Source organism: Nomascus leucogenys, chromosome 19, assembly GCF_006542625.1.
Source record: "Nomascus leucogenys isolate Asia chromosome 19, Asia_NLE_v1, whole genome shotgun sequence".
Taxonomy (NCBI): domain Eukaryota; kingdom Metazoa; phylum Chordata; class Mammalia; order Primates; family Hylobatidae; genus Nomascus; species Nomascus leucogenys.
Genome location: NC_044399.1, coordinates 30,558,276 through 30,565,291, shown reverse-complemented (window position 1 = coordinate 30,565,291; position 7,016 = coordinate 30,558,276). Strand labels below are relative to the sequence as shown.

The 7,016-nt window shown below is 49.9% G+C and overlaps 1 long non-coding RNA gene across 1 annotated transcript; it reads right to left on the bottom strand.

Moving 5' to 3' along the window:
* Positions 1-427: 427 nt before the first annotated feature.
* Positions 428-6,142, bottom strand: LOC115831475. The gene is made up of 2 exons (XR_004026969.1): positions 5,116-6,142; positions 428-3,623 (listed from the first exon to the last, which is right to left on the bottom strand). It is a non-coding gene; the product is annotated as an uncharacterized LOC115831475 (long non-coding RNA).
* Between the last annotated feature and the right edge of the window lie 874 nt (positions 6,143-7,016).

Here is a 7,016-nt window from a genome sequence, read left to right as displayed (position 1 = left end):
AAGCATAGTGCTTTACAGATATTATCTCATTACTTAATCCTCCAGCACCGCTCTATGCTGGGGATGATCGTCATTTTACAGATGAGAAACTGGAAGCTCAGAGAGGTTAGCTGTAGCCAGCTAGAGCCAGGAGATTTGACCCCTGGTGTCTGCCTGCACAGCCTGTGTTTTTTGTTCCCCCACCCCGCACATCACCAGGGCAGCTGGGGCAGAGGTGGGAGTTGAAGGATGCAGAGTGAGAAAGTGGGCACCAGAGAGGGGGCAAGGGGATCGCGAAAGGTAACAAGCACCTCTCTTGCAATGGGAGAGTCGGGGGACCTCATGCTTTCCTATATATACACTCAAATCTTCAGGCCAGGCCTGGGAGTCCCCACAGAGGGGGACCCATCTCACTGGTTTGAAGTTATTTGCCAAGCCTCTTTCATTGTTTTTTTTCCCGTGAACTCTTCTGTGTTTAAGGCATTTATCCACCATGCACACTGTCCTTATTGCTGAATAAGGAAACTGTCTGCTGTCTACACCTGCTCATCAGAGCTTCTGGCCATCAGAACAAAGGCTGGTCCCAGCCCGCAGCAGGGAAGCCTGATCGTTCCACCGTTGTTTAGGGTCTCCAGGCATAAGAAAGCAACTCTGGCCCCTCTGCAGGGTGGAGCTAGGGTCCTGTGCAGCTCTCTCACTGTGACATAGGGGAAACAGCCCAGTGGGAGGAGGTGGCGGAACCAGCATTTGAAGGCTGCCTTCTTTCTGGCCACTCTGCCACCTGCCCCACCACCCTCCCTCCTGCTGACACCAGCCAGCCTCCCTGCCTGGCTCTCAGTGGCCCCCCAGGGGGCACAAGGACCAGGGAGTCAACTTGGGGTCTTCAGTCCTCTCCAGAAGGGCAGCTAGAGTGTCCCCTTGTGGAGAGGGGGAGCTTTGGACCATAAGAAGGCTCTGGAAACCTGGGAAGGTGGATGGAGAGAAGTATCTGGAGTCGGAAAAGGGAGCCAGAGTGGAGGAGAGCCACAGCAAGATCAGCTTCCGCTTCTCCTGGGAGGCCGGTGGCTGTGAGGACCTGTGCCATGGCCCGGCTGCATCCAGCATGAGAAGCTCAGTACTGAGGCAGCAGAGCAGGTCCACGGTGACTGTGGTGGGGGGCAGGTGTCGGCAGGGATGCTTTCAGGGCAGGACCCATTAGAACAATCATTTTTCAACCTCATGAGAATTACCTGGAGGAGCTTTTAAAAGTCCTGCTTTTGGGGTTGCACCCCAGACCAATTACATCAGAATCCTTGGGGGTCTGGACAGGTCCCGGGATTAGAAGGCCCTTCTGCATTCAATGACTGCAGGTGGTGCTGATCCCAAGAGATGCCCTGATGTTCCAGTCTCAGGTAGCCCCTGCTTTCTGCTTGTGTCCTGAAGATCTGCGTGGCCATTGTGGAGGTGCTGGTGGGGGAGGCAGGCAGAGGGCAGGGGACCTGTTCAAGCTGTATGATTACACAGAACCAGCTGTGTGTGCAAGAGCAAGCCGACTAAGTTCTCTGAGTCACATTCTTCCCATCTGTAAAATGGGAATCAGAAAGCCCATCCTCTTGTGTTTGTCGAGAGTATCTGATGGTGATTGATGAGCTTGGCACGGTGCTCTTCCCATGGTAGGGGCTGGGTGGCTGGTGGAGGGTGTTATGATGGTGATGGCCTCTGCTCCAGCGGTCCCCGCATGGAGGGACACCCCAGGCAGGGCTTTAGGATGCAAGCGTGGGAATGAGTCACACGTTCAGTGGGTTGGGGCAGAGAAAGGAGGCAGTGCTGAGAGACAGAGTTGGGGACATTTTTTCCCTAAAGATTCAGAAACAGGAGATGTTCAGGGGTGTCCACAGTGGGGAGGGAGAGGAAGAGGCTGGATCTGGAATGGAGGAAGTTGGAGTGGGGAGGTCTCTGGACACCTCCTTCCCTGTGGTTCCTTACTCAGAGGTATTCACTGAGCGCCTGACTGGTGCAAGGTGCTCTATGGGGCTTGTTGGAGCTGAAGAGAAGGAACAGCAGTGAGGGACATACAAGGGTCTGCACTGGGCCATGCCGTATGCCCCAAGCTGAAGAAGGCCCCTATCCCAGGCTGGTCCTCTTCCCAGGGCCCTGATTCTGTAAGAGCATCGCCACTGCCATCTTCCCAGCCACCTAGCAGGAAACCCTGTCTGACTCTGCCCACTCCTTCACCAAGCCTGTCGGATTCTGTGTTCACAGTGGCTCTCCCTCTTGGCCACCTCCCTGCTTAAGCTCTTGACGTTTTTGCCTGGGCTGTGCTATAGCCCCCAAACGGTCTCTGGGCCCCCTACCCCCTTCTTTCTTTATCCCTCCTTCACTGCCACCAAGGTGATTTTCCCAGAACACAGGTGGCACCATGTTGCTTCTCTCCAGTAGCCTGTAGTGGGTCTCTGTTGTTTACAGAACTGTCTGAATGCTTGAGCCAGTTTTCAAGACCTCCTAGGGGCTGTCCTAAACCCTTGCACTGGCCCATTTCCCAGTATTTCTCTCCATGCACCTGTGATCCAGCCCCCATGCTGTACCCAGAGAACGTTGCAGAGTTCACACTCCATGCCTCTCTTCCTGCTGCTCTGCTTCCCCCAAAATGCCTCTCTTCTTCTCTTCTGCCCTTTGAGAACTACTTATCCTCCAAGATCAAGCTCAAGTACAACCTCACCCATTAAACAGAATTATAATCGCTTCTCACATATCCCCTCCACACTATCTTTGTATATGTTGGTAATGACAGCTAATGTCAATTGAGCCCTTCTATGTGTTAGACTCTGTTCATGCATTAACTCTCCTGTTACCATTTTTACTTTACATTTGAGGAAACTGAAGCCCAGCAAGGTTAAGAGACTTGTTTGAGGTTGTGCAGCCAATAAGTGGCAGAGCTGGGATCCAAACCCAGGCAGACTGGTGTCTGAGCTCACATTCCAAACCAGGAGGTAACATGGCCGCAGTGCATGGCGCATGCCTTGCTCTGCATCCTGTTACGGTTAGGTTCTCATGTCCGTCTTCCCCACTACACTTCCCCTGAGGACCAGAACTGTCTTCCCTGTGTTTGTATTTCCCACAGCACCCAGCACAATTCACTGCGGGAAGGCCACAAACCTTTGTTGAACACACAGCCCTGCTTTCAAGGGACTTCACACATCACAGAAATCAAAGATATTTAATCAAATAAGCAAAACACAAGGAGGAAGGTGAGCACTTTCTCTAGCCAGATTCAAATAAAATTTCATGAAAACGATTTCCCTTTAAGGTGCTAATTAGCATAATGGCCATTTAGAGAGGGCTCTTCACATGCCAGGAATGGTGTGAAGCACTTTTCATAATTCTGATTTTTCTCATCGGCCACATCAAATAATTCTTGCAAGGCAGATGCTATTGTCATCTCCACTTAATGAAACAAGGCACAAATTGCTCCCATCACTGATCTGAAATCACAGCTAATAGTTGATAGAACCAGAGTTCAAATCCAAGCCTGAGTTCAAAAGGTATTTGGAGGTCAGGGTGGTGGCTCATACCTATAATCCCAGCACTTCCGGAGGCTAATGCAGGAGGATCTCTTGTGCTCAGGAGTTCAGGTCCATTCCGGGCAACATGGTGAGACCTTGTCTCTACAAAAAATACAAAAAATTAGTCGGGTGTGGTGGGGTGCACCTGTAGTTCCAACTACCCTGGAGGCTGAGATGGGAGGATTGCTTAAGCCCAGCAGGTCAAGGCTGTGCCACTAAAGAAGTCATAAGGACCAGGTATCTGAGGGCCTTGAAGAGGTGTGAAGAGGTCACACAATGGGCCATGATCGTGCCACTGCACTGCAGCCTGGGCAACACAGCAAGACCCTGTCTCAAAAAAAGTGGTTTGAGAAGGTACAAAGCTAGTACATTTCATACTTTCAATTACATTTTTTAAATGAAGCCATGCCTTGATTTTTCTGTCTCATTATTTGAGATGCTGATGGAACATTTTTGTGAGCACTTCTTACTCTGCGGTGATCCCTCAATCACGAAATAGTACTACTGCTACTGGTGACGATGATGAAGATGAGGAAAGAAATGACCCATCATTAGACATATTATACGTAGATTAGTAGATGGTTATTTATAGACACTAAAAGTGGAGAAAGAAAGAGAGGGTTAGGTCAAGATGGTGGGCTAAATACTCCAGCCCTGCATCATTATAAACAGCAGGACATATTAAAGAAAAGTCATCACAGCCAGGCACAGTGGCTCACGTCTGTAATCCCAGCACTTTGGGACGCCAAGGCAAGAGGATCACTTGAGCTCAGGAGTTCAAGACCAACCTGGGCAACATCATGAGACCCTGCCTCTACAAAAAAAATAGAAAAATTAGCTGGGCATGGTGCTGTGTGCCGGTAGTCCCAGCTACTCAGGAGGCTAAGGTGGGAGGATCAATTGAGCTCAGGAGGTCGAGGCTGCAGCGTGCCATGATCATACCACTGCACTCCAGCCTAGGTGACAAAGTGAGACTGTGTCTCAGAAAAAAAAAGAACAAAGAACAAAGAGAAGGCATAGCTTTGCTGGAAACAGAAGGGGTGCCCTGGGTGGACCAGAAACCATGAGGATTTCCTGGAAATTGGATGGCAGATTAGGTCACATTGAGGGGGATGCCCACAGTCCACAGATCAGACAAGCAAGGTCCAACACAAAAGCTGGGAACTGCTCCAGGGTGCCCCAATCTGGGGCACAGTAGACAGGGAAGCAGGAGCCCTGGGGTGCCACAGAAGTCATAGTCAGAAGGACCAGCTTTCTCTCTCCTTGTCCCAGCACTTCTTGTCAGCACAGGCAACACTCAGGCTTTGTCATGAGCAGGGCACCAGGGAGGATGCAGAAAAGGAGAAATCATTTGTACCCATGGGAGGTTGAGATGCACTAGCTGTAAAGACTGGGACAGGTTTGCAATTGCAGTGAGAAGGCAGAGCTGCCCCCAGAGACATCCTTCCACTATGCCCTGGGCCCTGCCCACCCTAGAACATGCCTTGTTATTCCCCTGGCTGCAGACTTGGATAATGAGATACTCCACTTCTAAAAATGTCATTTTTATTAATGTTTCTGGGATACACATATGGGCCATCACACACGTACTTACCGGAGGGTGAAAAACTCCAGTGAATTGCCATGGAGATGAAACCTGGAATGAGGTTGCCATGGTAACTAAATCGTTTCTGAAAGGCCACATCATCTTGGAAAGTAGGAAGCTCCTGTCAAAGCCTTGCAGTTAGAGGCCAAATCACAGACCTTCCCATCAGGGCCGGGTGCTCTTTCCATTTCTTTGATTTCTCCTTTTTTCTTTTCTTTTCTTATCATTTCCAAGGACAGGTGATTTTAATTTTGGAGCCCTTAATCAAGGTCTGGCTGTGCCACTAATAAGTCATGGACACCAGGTATCTGAGGGCCTTGAAGAGGTGTGAGGAAGTAGGCTGTCAGCTCCCATCTCTGGCTCTCTACTGACTTGTTGTGTGACCTTGGACAAGTCACTTCTCTCTTGTCCTGGGTCTCCCCCCATGCAAATCGAGGAGGCTGGATTAGATGGTCTCTGAGATCTTTCCCATGTTTTTTTTCTCTCTCCCATGACACTCTGTCTTGCTGGACAACCAGCCTCCCCACCTCTGGCCTCCCCAGCAATAGGTCAGCGAAGCTGTCCGTGGTGCTGAACACTTGGCTGTTGCGCTCCTAGGCCATATTCTGTTCTCCACAGGTCCCGGCTGCTCTTAGAGGCTCGCAGAGGCTGCTCTTAGAGGGTGCTCATCTCAGATCACCTCCATCAGAAGTCTAGCAATCTGTTTGCAGCTGGAGAGAGATTTCAAAGGGCCTTGGAGGTCAGAGAGCCCTGGAGGAGGAGTCCAATGTGTCCTAGCCTGATTCTGACACTCGTTCTCAGTGGGTTTTTGATGAAGCCACACCTCCTCTGTGGACTTCAGTTTTCTCATGTGTGAAACTGAGGTAGGAACTAAGATGGTCCCTAGCACCTGATGGTCCCAGAAGAGTCCTGGAAGCTTGCCTTGGATATGGGGAAAGGAGAGCCCATACCAACTCAGCCATGCTTGTCATCCTGGCACTTTGGGAGGCTGAGGTGGAGAATCACTTGAGGTCAGGAGTTTGAGATCAGCCTGGGCAACAAAGTGAGACCCTCTACAAAAAATAAGTCAATTAGACAGGTGTGATGGCACACGCCTGTAGTCTCAGCTACTTGGGAGGCTGAGGCAGGAGGATCACTTGAACCCAGGAGTTCGAAGCTGCAGTGAGCTGTTATTGTGCCATTGCACTCCAGCCTGGGCAACAGAGCAAGATGCTATTCTCTTAAAAAAAAAAAAAACAAAAGGAGAAAAAAAGAGATCCAGCCAGTCCCCACCTCTCCAAAACTCAAGCTTCTCCAATGGTGACTGTGGGTGGGGAACAAGGCACACTCCCTTGTCAAGAACATGTGTTCTTTGTCTGGAAGAAAAGACAGGCAGTGAGCAGATGTAGCATTTACATTTTCTCAAGTGACAACTGAACACTGAGGATGATTAGTGCTTGTTATGAAGTGTGTCCAAACTATAATAAAATCTCCAACTATATCATCTGCCTATTTTTTTTTTTGAGACCGAGTCTCACTCTGTTGCCCAGGCTGGAGTGCGTGGTGTGATCTTGGCTCACTGCAACCTCCACCTCCCAGGTTCAAGCAATTCTTGTGCCTCAGCCTCCCAAGTAGCTGGGATTACAGACACCCGCCACCACACCCAGCTAATTTTTGTATTTTTAGTAGAGACAGGATTTTACCATGTTGTTCAGGCTGGTCTCACACTCTTGACCTCAAGTGATCCACCCGCCTCGGCCTCCCAAAGTGCTGGGATTATAGGCATGAGCCACTGCACCTGGCTGTCATCTGCCTACTTAAATGACCATCTTTATAGAATCCACTTTCCTGCTCAGTAGCACAGAGAAAGCTTAAAGGGTGCTCATATAGATATCATGATTTGTTGTGAAATGTCTTGTGTTTTTCATCCC